This window comes from Pteropus vampyrus, unplaced genomic scaffold (assembly GCF_000151845.1).
Source record: "Pteropus vampyrus isolate Shadow unplaced genomic scaffold, Pvam_2.0 Scaffold160, whole genome shotgun sequence".
NCBI lineage: Eukaryota > Metazoa > Chordata > Mammalia > Chiroptera > Pteropodidae > Pteropus > Pteropus vampyrus.
This window is the reverse complement of record NW_011888941.1, coordinates 2,215,703-2,236,744: the sequence shown is the minus strand read 5'-3', so window position 1 is coordinate 2,236,744 and position 21,042 is coordinate 2,215,703.

Genomic DNA, 21,042 nt, shown 5'->3' with positions numbered 1-21,042 from the left:
CCAATTCTTCCAGATATACCCAATTGTGTGGAGTCCAAATATGCCATGTCATCTGTCATGCTCACTCCTCTCTTCTGCTATGAAGGTGATGGTTTAGTTAAGAGGCTGGTGCAATGCTAGACAATAAATGATGACTTCTTAATTTAGTGGTAAGGAGATCATTCTAGAATTATAAAAAAACATTCTGGAAGATTTGTGGGCTAAGTAGACATACATGAATGAGTGAGACAGAAAGTTGATCTCGTAGTTTTCATTTAGCAAACTTCCTGACATGCTAAGAAATGTTTGTTGAGTGAATAAATAAGTGAATGAGAATGTAGGCAGTGATCAAAACAGCTCTTTGATATTGGCAATTCAGTTTCTTGGCTATAGATTTGCAGTCAAGTCTAGTTATCTATCTAGGTATTTTTTTCACTGTACTTCTTATATGGAAAAGCTATATGTAGACATCTTCAAAATGCAATGTGTATGAAAAGGTGATACTTCTGTTGGAACAGAAGTTTTAGGAAGTTCAGTCTATACTTTTATGACTACAGCTAATCATTTTTAAAGAAAATTCTTCATTGTAGGCTTCAGCATTCAAAGTATTTATTGGATCTTAATGTGCAATTAACATATATTTAAAACTACTTTTTACTTAGTCACAGGCAACTAATGGCTTTTATGAAAGAAGACTATCAAGGTATAAATACAATTTAGTTCATGATTTCACTTATGATTCTAATTATTGCAGACATTAGCCAATACTAATGCTTTTACTAATTTTTTTTTTCAGTTGAATCAAGTACTTGGAAATTGGAGCTAATAAAATGCATTCTTATTCTACATTTCTTTAAAATTATATGTAAAGAAAATCTTCATGCAATTTTCCTTTATGCAATTTTCGTGTGCATGGGAAAGGTACGACCACCTTTTAAATGGTTATTTTTGCAGAAATTAATTCAAATCCCACCAAACTTGCAATGATATGTGCCAGCGCAGCGTGCTTCTTGTAATCAATGGCAGTCTGTGTCTTTTCAGGCTTATTGCTGCACTTAGTAGCCCACTGAGCTCAAACAGCAGCCCATTCTTGAGGCTGCAGACCTTTATCTGATCAATACCCGCCTCAGGATCTGTGAGGTCGAGTTTGTGTCCTTTCTTGCTACAGAGCTACTTCTAGGCGAGGTCACTAGTCTTTGTGCTCCTGGCCTCTCGCTCACTTCCTTTATTTTGGGGTCATTCGATCTCTGCTTTCAAGCTCCCTGCACTCAGGCCCTGCTGAGCTGCGGCACTACCTTTGTCAGAGTCACTTTGCAGCAAAGACTGCTCAGTGGCTCACCTCTGCACCCAGCACCGCGGCCGCTCCTCAGATCCCCAAGAAGGGTTGGTGTGGGCAAGGCCTCTACACAAACTCATCTGTTGTCACTTTTCCAGTTCCCAGTGCTTTACATACAGACCACGTGTTTCTCTTGTTTTCTAACAGATCTCCTAGGTGGAAAAGCAGAATGGTAGAAAATATGTGGACGTTAGGGATGAATAAAGCACATTTCTGACGGCCACCTTCTTAGCCTCAATTTTCTGAGGACTTTATGTGAAAATCAACATTTTATTAAATGTAAACATAACGTTTTAATACACAGTAAGTGATAAATAAATGTTAGATAATGCTTTTGGCCAAGGCCTCTCTCACTCTGTAAATGACCGTAACTTCTGCACACTGAATTTTGATCTTCCCCGCTTTCTTAATTGATTAATTAATTTGTGAATTCCCCCTCCCTTTCTTTTTTGATTTCTTCTCCTCTGGGAAGCTCTTAGTGGGGTAACCACATAAAGTCGGCTCATAATAGTTGCATCTCATAAAATTATTTAATACAACTCTTTGCTAATTCTAACTAAAATCTATCTAAACTTGCAAAGGTTTCTAGACTTTTTATTGGCTCTGCCACTTCATACATTCTACATTCTCAGAGATTTTAAAAACGAGACATAAGGTAGCTTCAGTGTTGGGGAGGCTACTCCCAGTTTCTCAGGAAGTGTTCTATGTCTTGATTTTCTATTTTTAGACTGGAAATGTTCAATCAGGTGTCTTCTTGGGGCTGTGGGGTAAGTTCTCCTTCAGGCCTTACCCCTGGACTAGTGATAGAAAGATTCCTTTTGGGTTTGTAATATCCAAATTTGGTTGTCATTACCCTACATCACAGATGGTAGACATTAATAAGGGAAAGAGCACATGGAATTTTAACAGGTGATGGCTGGTACCTTTAGATACAGCTCTAGATTTCTCTCCCGAGTGTCCGTTATAATAATAATAAGATATCTAGGTACCCATATCTGGCAGAGCTCTTATGTATTTATCCATTTATCTACCTACCCATTCTTTGAGCAATTACTTATAAAGTAGCTACTATTGTCAGTCACTGAGTTTGTCACATAATTTTCAAAAAATGTTGCTAAAAGAAAAATAATAAAAAACAAGGAATGCAGAAAGATTGTCCAAAAGAAGAGTTTGGTATGGTATTTTTCTTTCAGTATCCATGCTTATCCTCCTTACAGCTTTATCCCAGACTTACAGGTTCTTCCTGTGATCCAGTTCCATTATTCTGCCTACTTCCTAAGGCATAAGTGATTTCTCCTCTCTCTTTTTTTTTTTCAAAGTTGTCCACATTTTGGGACAAATAAAAATGCAACTCAAACAGACAAAAGCACTGGTATTGAAACATGCAAATGAATTAGTGGAAGAATTCTCTTTACTACTAGCGGCTTTATAGGGCTCCTCATGTCAGAAGATGTGGATTGTTTTGAGTTACCAATTATCAGGATATTGGAATACAGATTTTCATGCAGATCTTCAATCATTCTAAAAAAAAGTCATAATGTTACACCTGTGTGCCAGATGCAGATCTGAGGCTTCTTCTCCAAATAGAAGACTGGAATACAGAGGTGAAACTCATAATCTTATTAATGATGGGCCATGAGCTACTGAAGACTTCTGTGCGTTTTAACCGCAGTCTTATATTCTACCTAGTCTGTAAGGGCTTGGTGCCCTTCTGGGGCCTTGTAAGGAAGCAAACCACTGAAATGCTGTGCATTTTTTGATATATTTACCTGTTCTTCTACTTTCATTCTTTCTCATATGAGCAAACTTATAGGACTGAGTATTTTTCAGAGTGTATAATATTAGTAAATACAGCTTCAATTTCTGTTCGTTTTTGCTTGACTTACTAATATTAGAAAAACGAAAGGTAGTTCTAGAAAGTGAGGCCTGCAAGATGAATTTTCTCAAATCCACAAAGATGGACTGGTGTCTGCACATGTCAGGCGCTATTCTAAGACCCTTAATATGGAATCTTATCAACAGCATTGTGACAGGAGTGTAATTCTCATACCCATTTTCAAGTGGGGTAATACAATAACCGTAGAAAAATTTTTTGAATTGTTTGAGTTCGTGCCACCTGTGAGAGGTGGAGCTGAATTTCAATCTCAACAGCAGAATTTCAAAGCAAAGGTTGCTTCTGTAAGCTACACTGCTTTTAGGTTAAGGACACAATCTGTCCTTATGGAGTTTATAGTCTCTGGCCAGAAAGACAGAATGTGAATAAGGTTTGACGTGGGATGTGGAGGACCGCGAAAGGTTTGAGAGTGTTTAGTCAGAAAGCGCAGGATGCGGACTGAGGTTGACGTGAAACCTGGAAGGTGATGGGAGGTAAGTTAGCCAGAAAAACATACATCTAAGGACAGTACTGTCATAACGGCGCAAAGAGAGTGGATGTAGGTCATTCTCAAATCCATTTTCTTCAACTGAGTGAACTGTACCTTTTTTTTTTTTTCCCCCATAGATTGAAAGTGCCAAGGATGATGGTTCTATATCAAGGAGAAAACATTCTTTTGGAACAAAAATAGAACTTTTTTTTCTTTCTCTCCCAAATAATTTCTGCTCATTTCCCCCCCCATTTTTTTTTTTTTTTAATATGAGACTCTGACACTTTCTAAATTTAATATTGGGTCTAGAAATGCAATGCATCCTATCTTTTTCTTCACTGCAGGCTGGAAGCAAAGGGTAATGTTTACAGAAAGTTATAAAATCCTGGAAATGAGGATTCAGCATCAAATTACCATTTTACCCTTAAATATCATGCTGCTTCTGTTATTCTAAAGCAGGTGAATGTTGGCTACAGATGCAGGCTCGAAGCCATTATTCTAACTCACACTGTTAGAGCATAGATTTCATTTGCAAAAAAGTTGCTATGTCCCATCATGCTGGGAAACCTAGAACATTCTCTGCATTCACTCAGTGGCAGTTGCATTTACACGTTAACAGCATGCGGTGCACTGAGTAGATGGGTCCTGGGCACATTCTTACACATATGAATAAATAATGTTAAAGCTAATAAGATCTCTGGGAGAAAATGATGATTGTCTTTAATCACTAACCTTAAGCAGCAGCGAACCATATTATCAAACACCTTCATTTCTTATAAAACTATCTATCACACACAATATAGACCTGATGAAAAAGAAGGTGGAAGTAATCAGGACAGAATGCCAATTACCTCATTACTTGTCATAGCACATTGTAACTGGAAATTGCTTCTTTCAGGTTCTGTTTGCTCAGGCAATTACAATAAACTCTCTGCTTGACATGTTGTTTGCACAGATGTAGTGCATTAATAAACATGAGGGCTAATCTGAATTATTGAACCAGCCACAATAATTCCAACAAAGGATTTATAATAAGTCCAAGAAAGCTGAGGTATCACTGGAATTCCCTGTAAGCAACACTGACATACTTTATCACATGTAAAATCCTCAAATTTAATGTACAGTACTGGAATATGTCCCATAGGTATTTTATATTTTCCGTGGCTTTAAGTCCTAAGCAACTGCCATTAGGAAGGAGAATGAAGACTGCTAAGGTAAGCGGCTATCTCACAGTCTTAGAGGGAATTACTTTATTTGCGGCATACTGTGCACATCTCGAGCCCTTTTTATCAAATTTTTCTAAAATCTAATTTTATCTAAAAGAAAAACAATGTGCTATGGTAGTAGTAAAACATTAAATATTTCAAAGTATCATAAAAAACGTAGAAATGTCCAAAGACTGGAACGAAGGACATACAGACCTTCCATCCTTCTCAAATCAGTAAAAAGACATCTTGCAAATGTTATCTGCCATGGTCAAATGCTGAATAATCATTTAGAGTAAAGCTTAGGCAAAGTTTACTTCACTAAATTAAGTTTACCTGAGTTCATTTTTTTTGCCATAAAAGTTTCTTATTCAAGGAAATAAATTGAACATCAAAAATACATTCACTTGAAAAAATTGTGTGCCTCACCAATTATTACCATACAGAGGCTGGATTTTAAAATAACTTTGCTTTGCAGTGTAATGAATAGAATTAGAAATAGAAATGTATTTAGAAGAGAATGGAGTGTATTTGTGCATAATGATTTTATTGAGGGTTATTAGTTTTATTTACTGTAAGAGAGAGTACTTCCCAGCCTCTGTAGTTTGGATCAGAACAAATTTGGAAAACTCTCTCTACTTGGTGACTCCTTGGTCTTGTAAAAGGGATGTGATCCTGTCAGCAAATAACCATTGTAACTCTACATTCTTAAGCAAAATCATACTCACAGAGTAGAGTCCCATCATGCCTCTTTATTTCCCCTACAATAAGCAAGGCTTATAAATTACTCGTTTGTCAGTTTCCTATTTTGCTCAGTCTCCTTTAGATTTCATGTGATTAATTGCATCTTAATATTGGTACGATGAGTTGATTATAAATCCAAATTATAGTACCAACAAATAGTCACTCAATTGTAATCTGTCTATATAAAAAAAAAGAGACAAGGCTGCCACTGTAAACCCCTTTTCTAATGAAGAGCACGTATTGTTCTAACTGTAAACATTGCTCAGATGTATGAAACATGAATAATCCTGAGATTGTCAATTCATCTCAGAAAATTACTGAGAAACAGTTTGTGCATCTTTTCCTCAAAAGTTTCATTTCTCATAGAAATTTAGAAATAAAACAAGTGTTTTTAAAATAAAATTGACTTTAAAAAGCCAATTAACAGTTAAATGTAAAATTAATACATTTGAATAATAGTTAAATGTAAATTAAATTTTGCATGTAAAACTTCTCTTAATGCAAACCCACAGATTCATATAAAAAGTAAGAACCCATCACTTTCTTTTTTCTTAATTCCACACCAACTTCTGCTCTCTCTCCTCACACCCACTCTCTCAGCATCTTGGCTCACTCTACTCCACCCCCAACTTCATAAAAGGTTTCTTTGCTAGGACAAAAAATACCCTTTATATGGCCTAAAAAGAAAACGTGAATCAAGATATCTCAAACACTAATGGGATATATTAAAGTAATTCAATTATTTTAATCTCTTTCATATATCATGAAATTATGTAGAACAATTTCATTTAAGTGTTACTATCACTGTTGAGACTTCCATTGTGAATTGTTACACCAGCAAATATTGAAGAACATGAGCGCCAGTGAAGTCCTACTGCAGTGCATGCATGTGAGGACTGGACTGACACCCGGAGGAACATTTCCATCATAATCAACTTATTCATTCTGTAATAACCTCCTTAGGAATCACGCTTCGAGATTATAATGTGCTATGATTAGTTTCAGTCCAAAGTTAATGTTGCTCTTTGAGTTAATGTTTGCTTTACTCAAGTTATAACATTCTCACATAGAGTGAGAATACTTTTAATTATAAAATAATTATAAAAATAAATTGAATAAAATAACTGAACAATAGGTTAAAGGAAGATGAATTAGACTATTTAAGCCTCCTTTGAAAGACAAAATCATGGGGAACTTAAAAGTAAGGAAAGCCAGATTTCATGAAACAAAAATTACTTTTTAGTTAATTTTAACCACATAATTTTCTATTTCAAAATGATGATTTTTTTCTGCATTATCTTTAACTACCGAAAGGTTTGGGTACAAAGTTATACACACCTATGTATTTGGTGGGAATAGCTGGATTTCCCTGATCATTTTCCAACGATCATATTTACTCAAGTGAATATTCAAAAGCAAAAATGTGAACTACGTAATTTTAAAAAATGTTTTAGTATCAATAACACAAGTTAAATCATAGAAAATCAAAGCTCAGAAAAGTCCTCATTTTCACTCCACAGTCAACTAAGGCAATTTAAACATATGTATAATTGGAGTGTGTTAGTAAGATTATAAATAACAAAATTTCCATACAACATGTACAGTTTTGAAGATGAAAGTATTAATCTCTATCTTTATGTTAGATAATAATATCAATATTTATTCATATCTACATTAAAATTCTATTAATATCAATATTTTATAGCTTTTCTTGATGTGTAAAAACATAAGCATAAATTAATAGTAATAAAGATTTAGCCATATAATTTATACAAGTAAACTAGGAAATGAAATTCATAGAAAATTATATATGAGCTACAAAATAAAAAACAAAACACATGTTCTTATCATTCTAGTTTAATTTTAATCTCAATGATAGTAATTAAATATAAGAGGATACATTAATTTCCTCCAAGATAAATTAAATAGTGATTTGGTTTAAATCATTTACTTTGTACTTAATCATTTTTAAAACCTTGGGAAACTTGCATGTAAAACTTTGAGAGATAACAATGTAAGCATATTCATAAAATCATACATATTAATGTATGTTAGATAATATCAGTATATAATAGTTTGTGTTAAATATAATGTATACTCACATATTAATACATGTATACCTATAAAATGCTAGATAACTAATTAATATTCATCCCTTCCCTTTTGGTTCTAAATTCATTAAGATGACTAAACAGAAAACATTGACTTTACAGTAGGTGTTGCTTTTAGCTGAAAGAATATTTTAGAAATTAAATTTTATACACCTGTAATTTAGGTCAGTTATCTATTAAAAGTTAGAACGTGAAAATTTAGTTTAAAAAAGTAAGGTGTTCAAAACTGGTCAATTGTTATAAAACTAGAGGGTGTTCAGTGAGCTGGGACCAGGAGCGAGTCACACACTTGAGATCTTAAGAGCAATAGACTGTGCTGGAGAACACCTAGTACAGTACCAAGTCTTCACATTATTTTTATTTCCATAAATTAAAAAAAAATTTTCTCATTATAAACTAATGATACATAAACTTAAAATGTAAAATTGACATTTTTGGTAGTGTCCTTCCTTCACTTCTTCTTCCACTCTGGATTCAATTAACCCCGACATGTAAACTTAAAACACCTACAAAATTACAGTGGAGCACTGTGTATAGAGGCATGGAAAAAGAAATATAAATTACATTCCTAAAATCTGAAGAATCTACTAATTAAGTTTCAAAGTGTTTGAAGTTTGTAAAAATTACATATTTTATAGAGTTACAAATCTTTTCTAAAATTCTCTTTATAGTACAATTTTGAAATTTCACTTTATATCGCTATGTGTTATCATTGGGAAATTTGAAAGAAATAAAAACTACACATCACAGTATGTCAAACGTTTTTAGCTAAGATACTATTTAAGTATATTTTTCTTATCAGGAAATAGGGAATTTCAGATTTCAAAGTAAACAATTATTAGAAAAGCTACCGAAAAAGTTATCAGGATAGTCCTTGATTTCTGATTCCACATGAAAAAGCATGAATCATTTGTGGGAACATTTCCCTCCTAGTGGCTTATTCACACCCAAGGACAAGAGAATCTCCAATCTTTATAAAAACGACATATAGTCACAGTTAATTCATTAAAAATACATATTTGTTGTACATTTGTGAACATCTACAGTCCTTTTAATCTGACCCAAATGATTATATTGTGCTATTTACTTTTATATTCTGTATTTAAAAAGGGCGTCGAAGTGCCATTCTATAAAAACATCTCCTGAGTTCAAAATGTGACATCAGCAAGTCATTAGCCACTTATACCTCAGTCTGCATCTACTTCTTTTCTAGGAGAGACTGGCAAATGAAATTTGAAGACAACGTGTAGCCCTTTTTCTGAGCCTAGCAACACGATAAGGCTAAATGTCGTGTTTGGATTCTTCACTCTCAAAAGTGGATGATATTGGTCACTTATCTGCCACACTTCTTTGGAATGCCACATTCATAAGTATTTTCCAGGTCTATATCAATTTCAACAATGCCTATGCTCCCAGGAAACCAAAGCAACTTGCAACAAAAGCACAATGGAACAGCTTTTATTTATTTTTAAGGATTTTTTAAAAAAGCTTTCTCTTCCTAATACAGAGACAAACCAAGCAGACTTTGAAATACTTATTGTCGACTCTGTTCCTATTTTTTGTTCATCTAAAAGAATGAGTGGGTGCAAATACTACAAAAGTGAAAAGTTGAATTTCTTCATCTAAGAAGTCCATTTGCTCTTATGTGAGAATGTTGGAAACACAAAGAGAGCAGGAGAAATCAATTAGGTTTTGCATTTCCTGGAGCTGGTAAAAGACTACTAAATCAGGATGTGTGTTGATAGACACCTGCTGAGAAAACCTAGGCTGGAACACAGTAAGGGACACTATGAGGAGCTGTCAGGGCCACATAGGGAGTAGCACTGAAATATATTGACTAGGAGCTTTTAGAGTGTGTTTTAGAGAAAGTTGCTTGCCTTCACTCTGGCATGAAAACTCAATACCAAAGAATTTGGAAGACTGAAACCAGAGAACTTGCTGTGGGAAGGAAAGTGAAAAGATGCATTACTCCATTAGATCATCTCTCAAGGAGATGACCCTGGGAAGGGCACTTATCGGGCACAGTAAATGTCAGCCATCTACCCTGAGGTGACTTAGCAACTTTCACTGAAAAAAGTTCCACATCTCTGAAGCTAAGCTCTTTTGGGAGGGCATTCTAAAGTGAAATGCTTTAAAATATCCGTTTACAAGGGTTAGTTTAATCACAAGAAATTACAGCAGAGAAGATTCGGGAAATAGTCACATAATTGGCAGCTCTTTTGATTTTAGACCAAGCTTATTAGACCATGCTGACATTTTTCCACAATCAAATTACATAACAGTTTCATCGTCAAAAACACGTTCACTAGGAGCTATTCAAGAAATTTAATTCTGAATTAGGAAATTCAGTAAGTTATGCTTTTTCGAGGAGACAACATTCACCTCTGACAATTACATAAGTGTAGTCTATATTTAAGTGCAAACCCATGGCTTTTCACTTTGTTTTATGAGTAGAGTGCCATCAGATTTTCTTTCTCTTTTTCCCTCCTATGCTTCCAGCCATTAAAAACAACAACAAGAGTAATTTATTTGACACAGGATTGATAATTACCCAAAACTTCTCTCAACCAAGAGCTCTAAATCCTTCACCAGCACAGAAACAGACACTCAAAATACTGCAAGGAAGCAAGCTTACCTTTTGCTTGTTCTGTTCATCTTAATACAAGTGCTAACGTGGTAGTGTCCTGTTAAGCTTCCCCCCTTGGCAGAACTGCATGGACTGATACAGATTCAAAGAAAGCAAATAGGAGCTTTACCAGTGAAAATGTGGAAAATCCAAGAATTAAAGTGCCGTTATTTCAATTTGAGGAGAGTACAGTGTATTTCTTAGAATATGTGACTCAGTGCATATTTCTTTGTCATTGTTTTGAGGTTCATTTAACCATAAAGAGGAAACATGACAACAAAAGTAGAAGGGAGCTCAGTGAAGCATGGCTGGCTTGACAATAGGCTTTCTGCAGGTTAGCCAAATTTAACTGGCAAAAGCTTGCCCCAACCCTTTTGTCTGCGACATTTGCACCATAATGTCGCCCTCTCTTCCTGTATTTCACAGATCAAGTTTGACCATTTATCCCAAAAGATGGAAAAAGTCATTTTGGGTTCTGTCCATAAAAGTTACTTTATAAAGTATTGTGCAATCCTGCTACAAAAGATTCAAAAGGGGAAAGTGCACTTCACATGGCCACAATTAGGGCTTCTGTTTCCGCTCTCCTGCCCTTGTCAAAGCTTTGATTTAGTTTCCCTCGGTTTTGTCCAAGGGTCGTTACAGACGTCTGCAGGCGATTAGCATCTCCCCCCACAACTCCCATCCAACTGGGTGATTAGCAAATTAGAACTTTGCATTCTTCTCTGTCTACTGAAACATATTGGAAAAGATTAGCAAATGTGGCTAATTATGGAGACCTGAGGGGAACATCAAGGTGTTTCCTCAGAATTTTGGTAGCTAAATATTAAGTTAACAATCGGGTATGCCATTATGGCACATGTTCCAGCGTTTGATGAAGCATTCAGCTCTGAAACTTAAAAATAATTGTATCCTTGATGGGGAGCCTCAGAAACATTTTGCATCCTTGCCATATCCAAATGGTGCCAACCTAACCCATTATAAACCATATTTGGTGTATACAATGTACAGTATCGTGCATATTTACAGCCTCCTTTCAGAAACTGAAACCCCTACTCTATAAAGGAACTCAGTATATTTTTCAAAGTATTCAAGACCTATGCATTAGGGTAGATGTCAACTTTAAATAAAGTATTCAAATGATCCAGGAGAGATTGTGTCTTTGGTTTCAAGTGGCAACTGAAATATTAAAAAAAACTTTCCCGGTTCCATCTTTATAGTAGCAGAGCAAATGTTTGAATAGGTTAGCAGAGAGGAAGGGACGCCTTTGGTAGAATTATCTCAACTGTATATAGAATCTAGAATCTATAGATGGATAGGGTGATTGAGGCCCAAATATCAGACTTTCATTCAAAATATACATTCTGAAAAAAAAAAAAAACAATTCTAAATTGTACTCTATAACACAACATAAAGAAATTTAAATGTGTTTCATCTCTTTATTTTTCTTATAATTCTTTGGTGGTGTCTCAAACAAGTGGCACAAATATCCTCAAATTATAGAAATCGATATAAAATGAAAAGGTAGAAAGTCACGTTAAGTCATACACTGACTCAAAAATAAAATTAAAACTCATACGCAGGCTATCTCAATTTCAACCTACTCCTCAATGCATGTACTCAGGCTCAAAACATCGATAGCCAAACACTTCACTACCAAAAAGCCTCTGTTCCATGACACTGCTTTCTATCTAGCCAGGTATCCTTACAATGTAGGGACAAAGTGGATGACCATTACCATTATAACATGACTCACTTCATCTCTTTGCCAGGAAAGTAGTCCCCCACTGCTAAAACAAAGGGTCCCAGTGATAAATTCTGAAAAGACAAGTTTGATGCCTGAGGCCATCTGTCATTTTTAGTTTTTGAGGAAAAAAAAAAAAAAAAACCTGTTTATAATGGCAGATCTCAGGCCCCTTGCCGATGAGTAAAGAGAAAATGTACCAAGATACAAACATGAATGAACAGACTCTAGACGATTCCTTTATATCTTAGACACAGCAATCCCCAGATCAATACATGAACTTAGAGATAACTGACATAGCCTGCCGTGGGAGGCTGGTTCCGACTCCTCAGTTCTAGGATGTTCTGGGATCACAAAATACTGTACCAAATCACCGCACGATATGTGTTACAGACCGTGGCAGTGTCCTAATAAGTAGAATTTTGATTTTATTATGTTATTTATTTTATCACAAAGTTCAAATTCTGTAGTGTATCATAGAAAAATTTTAGTTTAGGAGCACGATAACATGGTTAGTGGTATTGTGTGAGAATGTGAACAATAACTGCTAATTGAATGATGGTAAACATCACCAGACTTTATCAATGGTGACGTTTAAAATAGAAGCTATTTTCAATAGTCAACTACTCTCCTTTCACAAAAGTAAAACAGTTTTCTTACAAAGGGGTCTTATTTTTTTTTCACTCAATATTATTGATATGTTTTCCCACTTTCCACTTTATGTTTCTTGTATCTTACAACTATTCTCATGAAATCAGAAGAAGAGAATGCTCGTATGGTAAAAATAGAGATGTGATATAGAAGCATCTCTTCTTGGCAAGTAAATAAATTAATTGATTGATGGATTACTTTGCAATATTGTCCTTCAAAGGGAGTAGATGAGGGACAGTACTATAATTTTTCTCAATAGTTATAGCTGTAACTATAAGGGAACAGTTCCATTCTTCACTAGCCCACAGTTCTCTTTCCAGAATCCTTAACACAGCACTTACTACCTGAATCTCATTATTTCTCCCTTTAATTTCTCCCATGTAGCTTAGTATTAGCTATATGGGACAATTGAAAATATATTCATTCACTTAGTTTTATTTTGTCTTTTTTTTTTTTTTTGAGATTTGATCTGGAGCTTTCTATATATGATGATGATGATGAAGAGGAAGAGATAGAGGAGAAGATAATGGTTGTGGCCATTTATATTTATCTTCCAAACATTTCATGTTGGGAAGTAAAAAAATACTCTTTAATAAGCCAGAAAACAAATATAAACCAGAACTGTCATAGATCACCTGGACATAGAGCCACCCTACATCAAACTGATATTAATTGAGTCTTTATGCTAAGCTGTTTGACTATCAACTTATTTATTCTTTATTACAGTCAAATAATATGAAGCAAATATTATTATTCCCATTTAACAGTTGTTGAGTAAATGGAGGTTCAGAGATATTAAATAACTGCTCCATAGTCACATAGCTCAAAACTAGGAGAGGCCAGAATTCAAATATTAATCTGATTCAAAGCCCTATGTTTAAAGTTGTTTAAAAAAAATTATGTCTTTTATAATATTTCTCTGATAATACATACAATTTTTCCAAAAAAAAAAAAAAAAACTAAAGAAGTTTATAAATCAAGATGAAATTCCCAAGAAATCATTGAAGAAAGTATAACATTGTTGGCTTAGAGTATTATATATTTTATATTTTTTTCCATGCAATAATTAATGACTAATTATACTAATATGTTTTATTAGTCTTCTTTAACAAAATTAAGTGTATTATCCATAAAATACTAGAGAACACAAGTAATTTACAATTATAGTGTTTTTTAATGATTTTACTCATAGCTTTCATAGTTTACTCCATACTAAACTCCAAAATTACCTCATAGTTTACACACCCCTTCTACACACACACAAACACATCATGAATCATTGGTAAGTGCAAAGTGATGTCTTAAAGAAAAAGAAACAGATCTCAAAGGCTATCTTATGGATTGAATATTTGTGTCATCCACCCCCATAAATATGTTGAACCCTATCCCCATGGTGATGGTATTTGGAGGCAAGGCCTTTGGGAGTTAATTAAGTTTCTATGCGGTCATGAGGCAGGGCCCCCCCATAATGGGATTAGTATCCTCATTAGAGGAAGAGAGATAAGAACCTGCTCTCTTTCCAGTGAGGACACAGTGAGAACTAGGATCTCTAATGTCAGAAGCCTGTAAAAGGACCAGGAAATGAATCTGCCAGGACTTTGATCTTGGACTTCCAGGCTTTCAGAACTGTAAGAAAACGTGTCTTTTGTTTAAACCTAAGGTATTTTTTATGACAGCTTAATCATACTGATACAGACATTCTACTACCTTCAGAATAAATGTAATCCCCTCCGTGTCCTTGACTCATGAGACCAGGCTTCCTGGGACAGATCTTTCTTTCTCTGGGATTAGTTTTCTCTTCAACTTTCCAACTTCCTGTGGTTAATAGATTTTGTGTGTGATGGAGAGGAATGGAGTCTTCTTTTTAAATTAAATTTTATTTTATTTTCCTATTTATTGTGAGATAATTAGCATATAACATTATTTTAAGGGGTATAACATAATAATTGCGTATATGTATATGTCACAAAATGATTACAATTTTAATGTGTTCATCACCTAAACAAGTTATACACCTTTTTCTTATGAGAACTTTTAAGATCTAATCTCTTAGCATCTTTCAAATATACAATACAGTATTGCTAACTCTAGTTTCCATGACATACAACACCAGAACTTATCTTACAACAAAAAGTTTGGACTTTTTGACTACCTTCACTCAGTCCCTCATATTAGTGATTTTTGAGTGCATATCCATATGTTTATTGGCCATTTGCATGTCTTCTTTGGAAAAAAATGTATATTTAGGTCCTTTGCCCGTTTTTAAATTGGATTATGTTTTTTTCTACCGAGTTGTATTTGTTCCTTATATATTTTGGATATTAACACCTTATCAGGTAATGTGGCTTGCAAATATTTTCTCTCATTCTATAGGTTGCCTTTTCATTTTGTTGATCATTTCTTTTGCTGTGCAGAAGCTTTTTTACTTTGATGTATTCTCACTTGTCATTTTTGCTTCGGGTGTTAATACAAAAAATCACACCAAGACCAAAATCAAGAAGCATTAGCCTCATATTTTCTCCTGAGAGTTTTATAGGTTTAGGTCTTACATTTAAATTTTTAATACGTTTTGAGTTACCTTTTTGTGAGCAGTTTAATATAGGGGTCTATTTTCATTCTTTTGCATGTGAATATCGTTTTCCCAGAATCATTTATTGAAGAAGCTGTCTTTTCTCCATAGAGTATTCTTGGCTCCCTTGTTAAATATTAGTTGACTATATATGCATAGGTCTATATCTTGGCTTTCAGTTTTGTTCCATTAGTTTGTATGTCCATTTTTTTTACCAGTACTATATCATTTTTGTAATATAGTTTGAAATCAGGAAGACTGATATTTCCAGCTTTCTTCTTCCTCAAAATTGCTTTGGCTATTCAGACCCTTTCGTGGTTCCATATAAAATTTAAGATTGGTTTTTCAATTTCTGTAAAAAATGCCATTGGAATCTTGAAACCAATGTAATCTATAGATAGATTACTACCTGAATCTCATTATATGAGATTATAATCTATAGATATCTTTGGTTAGTATGAACATTTTAATAATATTAATTCTTTCCGCTCCTGAACACAGGTAATTTTTTCATTTATTTGTGTTCTTTCCAATTTCTTTCATCAACTTCTTATAGATTTCAATACATAGATCTGTCACCTTTGCAGTTAAATTTATTCTTAAGTATTTTATTGTTTTTGATGTTATTGTAAGTGAGATTGTTTTTCTTATCTTTTTTCAACAGGGAAGTTTCTTCATCAGTCAGCTCAGTTGGGGACTCTAGACAGGTCAGTTATTAGCATCCTTGGGCAAGTGGGGCTCTCTCTGTTTGGGTATGCTACTTCTGGTGCTCTGAGGTTGGGAGTGCTGCTGGCTGGGAACAGTTGGATAAGATTGCTGTCTTAGTTCCCTGTCCGAATGTGGCTGTAGGGTTGGTTCCAGGCTGACCACTTTACGTGGTTAGGCTTTCTAGTTAGTTGGGACTGGATTCTATACTCACCATCAAATGCATGACTGTGATATTTACTTTCCTGCTCAGGCAGATCTATAAGATAAGCTCTATAGTACTATTGCCTGATGACTGGGACTGGAATCAGGAGGAACTCCAACCAGGCTCCTGGGCCAGATGGGGTCATTGGCTCAGCTTTGAAGATGGGCAGAGCCACTGGCTGGGATCTCTGCTCAGGTATCGCTGAAAATGGAGATGTAGAGTAGATTATGCAGCCTTCCCAGTGCTCCGATTAGCAGACTTTCTGGCCTCTGCCCACTAGCAATAGTACTCCCACCCCATTGTGACAAACAAAAATGTCTCCAGACTTTGGCAAATATCCTCCCTAGGAGGTATAATTGTTCCTGGTTGAGGACCACTATTGTAGCCAATACAAAGTGCTTTGTATTTATTCTCTGCGTTATCCAGAATCATTGACCTTTGAGCAGAAAAGTTGCAGGGTTCTAGTGGACATTACATAAAGCTCCACACTACATGTGAGACTATAAAGGAAGATCAGAGGACTAGTGAAGAGACAAGGGTAGAGATCCAGATAAGAAACACCTGGGCTTGGACTGCTGAAGTCATTATTGTTAGGAGTTACTGATGGGTGGGATAAAGGAAGTAAGAGACAACAAAGAAGACTCCAATTTTTGGCCAAGGTAACTAAACAATGATAATGTCACTTTCATGGTTAATTTTATGTGTCAACTTGACTTGGCTAAGGGATGCCGAAAGAGCTAGTAAAACATTATTTTTTGTGTGTGTTTGCGATATTGTTTCCAGAAGAGATTAAGATTTGAATCAGTAGACTGAGTAAATAAAATAGCCCCCACAAATGTGGGTGGATATTATCCAATCCATTAAGAGCCTGGATTAAACAAAAAATGCTAAGAATGGTAAATTTGCTCTATTTCCTTGAACTGGGACATCCGTCTTCTCCTGTCCTTTGGTGTTAACACTCATGATTCTTCAGGATTTAGTTTCTCTGGACTTCAGACTGGAACCAGAAATTACACCATCAAACCCGATATTCAGGACTCAGACTCAATTATACCACCAGCTTCCCTGGTTCTCCAGCTTGCAGATGGCAGACTGTGGGACTTTTCATCTTCCATAATTTCATGAGCCAATTATAATAATCAGTCTATCTGTCTTATATCAATCAGTCTATCTATCTGTCTGTCTATCTGTCTCTCTCTCATCTATCTATCTGTCTGTCTGTCTGTCTGTCTGTCTGTCTATCTATCATCTATCTATGTATCTATTATCTATCTATCATCTATCCTTCCATCCATCTATCATCCTATTGGTTCTGTTTCTCTGGAAATCTCTAATACAGTCATTGACTTAAGTGAGAAATCTTCGATAGAGATAAAGGGTGAAAGATTTGGGGGGGTGTGGGTATTAGGGCAGGGAGAAAAGTTTAAAGGTAATAGCAATTCTGTCATGAACATGTAATTTGAGATTCTCTTTAGATATATAAGTTGAGATAATGAGTAGACTGTTGGACATGCAAGCTGGGGGTTAAAGGGAGTAATTAGAAGTGAAAACACAAACTTATTTGGGAATCAATATATACAGAGACATTTAAAATCACAGGACCAGATTTAATCACTTAGGATTCTGGTACAAAAATATATGCCTAAATGTGTTCCAGAAGCTTTGCAGGATATTTAAATTTTTGAGAAAAAACACGGATTCCTGGTATCTGTTGGATAGTACATGAGCTAACACAGGTAGTTTACAGTTTCAACATTAGATTGAACCACACTCCTTTTAATGTCATCGTATTTTTATGAACTATGATAAAAAGTAAGTACTGCATGGAAACCAATGTAAAATAAGAAGTGAGAATGTCAGTGTCCAGTTGGATTTTAAGATGTTAGAAATTGCGCAGTACCCAAAAGATGCACGCATTGCAGTAGTAACAAAATAAGCATATTACTTTTCTTTCAAATATTGTGTATTTTTAACATGACTGTAATGTTGTTAGAACATGTATTAGTTGCCTATGGCTACTGTGATGAATTACTACCAATTTAGTTACTTAAAACACTGCAATTTTTTTCTCTTGCAATTCTGGAGGTCAGAAGTCCTAAATTGTTTCACTGAGCTGAAATTAAGATGTCAGCAGGACCACACTCCCTTTGTAGGATCTGGCAAGGATTCATTTTTAGCCTTTTCCAGCTTCTATAGCTACATCCCTTGTAGTACTTGGTTTATGGCTCCTTCTTCCATCTTCCAAATCAGCAGTGTAGCATCTTCAAATCTTTGTTGCACATTATCTCTGTCTCCTTTGACCCTCCCTCTTTCTTTTCTCTTGTAAGGACATCTGAGATTACAGCAGCCCATCCAGGTAATCCAGGATAACCTAGCTATCTCAATATCCTTAAATTAGTCATATATGCAAAATCTCTTTTGCCATATAAGATAATACATTCATAGATTCCAGGGATTTGTTTCTGAATAGCTTTGAAGGACATTATGCAGCCTACCATAGGATGTAAATACATAGTAAATTGTTTGGAACTAATTACTTAAAAAATAGAACTCTCAGATACTTCTTTCATCATAGGAGTATTCTGAAAAACACTACTGAGACATTAAGGATACCAAAACCTGTGAAAGTTTCATAACCTTTGACCTAGATAATAAGGTAGTTAGAGACCCAAAGATTTCCAATAATGAGTTTTGGAGAATTCCAACTTTGGAAAGATAGAAATGATTCATCAAGGAAGAAGAGCTAATAATGCAGGAGTAAAACTAAGAAAATGTGGGATTTCAGAAGGCAAGTGGAAAAAAGTGCTTAAGGAAGGAACAATAATATGTGTTTAGCACCACTTAGCACATAGTGTAAGATGAAAAGTGAGATCTGATATTTGTATTTGGCCACAACTGAACCCAAAATACAAACATAAATATATTTTGGACACAACCGAACCCAAAATACAAATATAAATACATTTTGGTAATTAACTGTCCTATTATAGTATAGTGAACAATCATCTAAACTGGTCTTCAAAAAAAATAATTGTGACCTCATATGTAGTATATTTACAGCAAAAGTTATCTATCTTCTATCTATCTATCTATCATCTATCATCATCTATCATCTATCGATAGTATTTACTATTCATCTTTTTATAAAGCCAGAAGGTGGCAAAATGTAGTGACAGCTCTTCATCCAAACATTTTCCTGATGTCCCAACCTGTATCAACATCACAGAATCAGAGGTACGTGGCTAAAAGAAAATTGCTGTTAATGAATTGCTTTGAAAATACTTGTAGTTCAGGTTGGGGCATTACAGAAAGATATCCAACATACAAACTGGATGACCTGTGCAGGAGTTCTTGTGTACCTAGTTGCTGACCCTGAGTTAATGTGGAAAAATTTGTCAGTATTGGCAAAAGAGCCCAGTCAACATATAATTGATTTAATTAATAATTCATGTATTTATTCATTCAATAAACACTTAAAGAGCTCCTACCACTTTGGGCAACATGCAAGAGACTTATTACATGCCAGGCAAGAGAGCCCAAGACTAACCACGTTCTGTCTGGTGGGTTTTTTAGGGAGAGAGCAAGAACAGAAAGATAACATCACAGAACAAAGCTTATGTGATGTAGCAAAATCACATACTCATTTTCAACATTTCAAACCCTATCCAGTTTTTAAATGGGATTTTTTTCAGATGAATTACATCACTTATAAAAATACATACCCACATTATGCAATCAGGAGCATCATCAAATAAATTTGAAATGGTTTCCTTCTTAATAACCTCTACCAGTTTCCAGCAGGACATCAAATTAGCAGAGTAAAATATCTGTTACATACCACCCGCTCGACTGAACTCAATAAAATGTATATTTGCACTTCTAGTTTGAAGAGTTGAAATATCTACATTATTGAGCAATGGCCAGGTAAAATTCAAAGACAGTACATCTTTTTCAAACTGATATTTGTTGTATTTGCTGTCATTTTAAAATCTTTTATATTTTAGGGAGCAGATTTTCAAAATAGTTATAAACATTCTTTTTTCCCCCCAATTCAAAACTTTCAGTGGCTTTTTAAAGTATATGTTAAATTTAGAGCTATTTTTCCTAAAGACAGAAGTGCTATGTAATATTCCCTTTAGAAGGTATATTGTATTTACATTTTGCAGTTTGGACTGAAGATAATGAAAAGAAAGCCATCCACCTTGTAATGTATACAAATGTAAGGCTAAATCATTATCACATGCTCATTCAATTTCATTTTTATCATTAATGTTATCAGTCTATTGAGAAAATCTTATGCTTACTTTAAAAGTATTCATTTACAAGGTCCCGAGGAACCAATTAAAAGTAGAGGATCATACAGAATCCAAACAAAAAATGTTAACCCAGGTAAAATCGTTTAAAAAGAATAAGATTGCACTGTAGTAATCTCAAAGACAAGAGACTTAAAGAAAAAACGTTTCCGTTTCCTGTTGCATAGTTTCTTCATGGATCAGAAGAACACCTTGACAATTGCTCTTTCCTAACCTCTTTTTCTTTTAAGAATTCATTCATTTTCCATTTGGTCTTCTCCCAACTTCTTGTGTACTGCCTTTGGCCAATAACCACTCATCAGGAATTGGTTTGCTATGAGCCTGTGGAACAAATCTTCCCGCTGCTCACTACCCAGATGAATCAGAGACATTTCACCGAAGCATTGGGAAGAATTTCATGTGTGTTCAAAAATATACTTTCCCAAGGTGGTTTTCAGGAGACATTTGCTAATTTAAAATATATGTTTCCCTGCTCTCTCTGAACCTGGTAAACA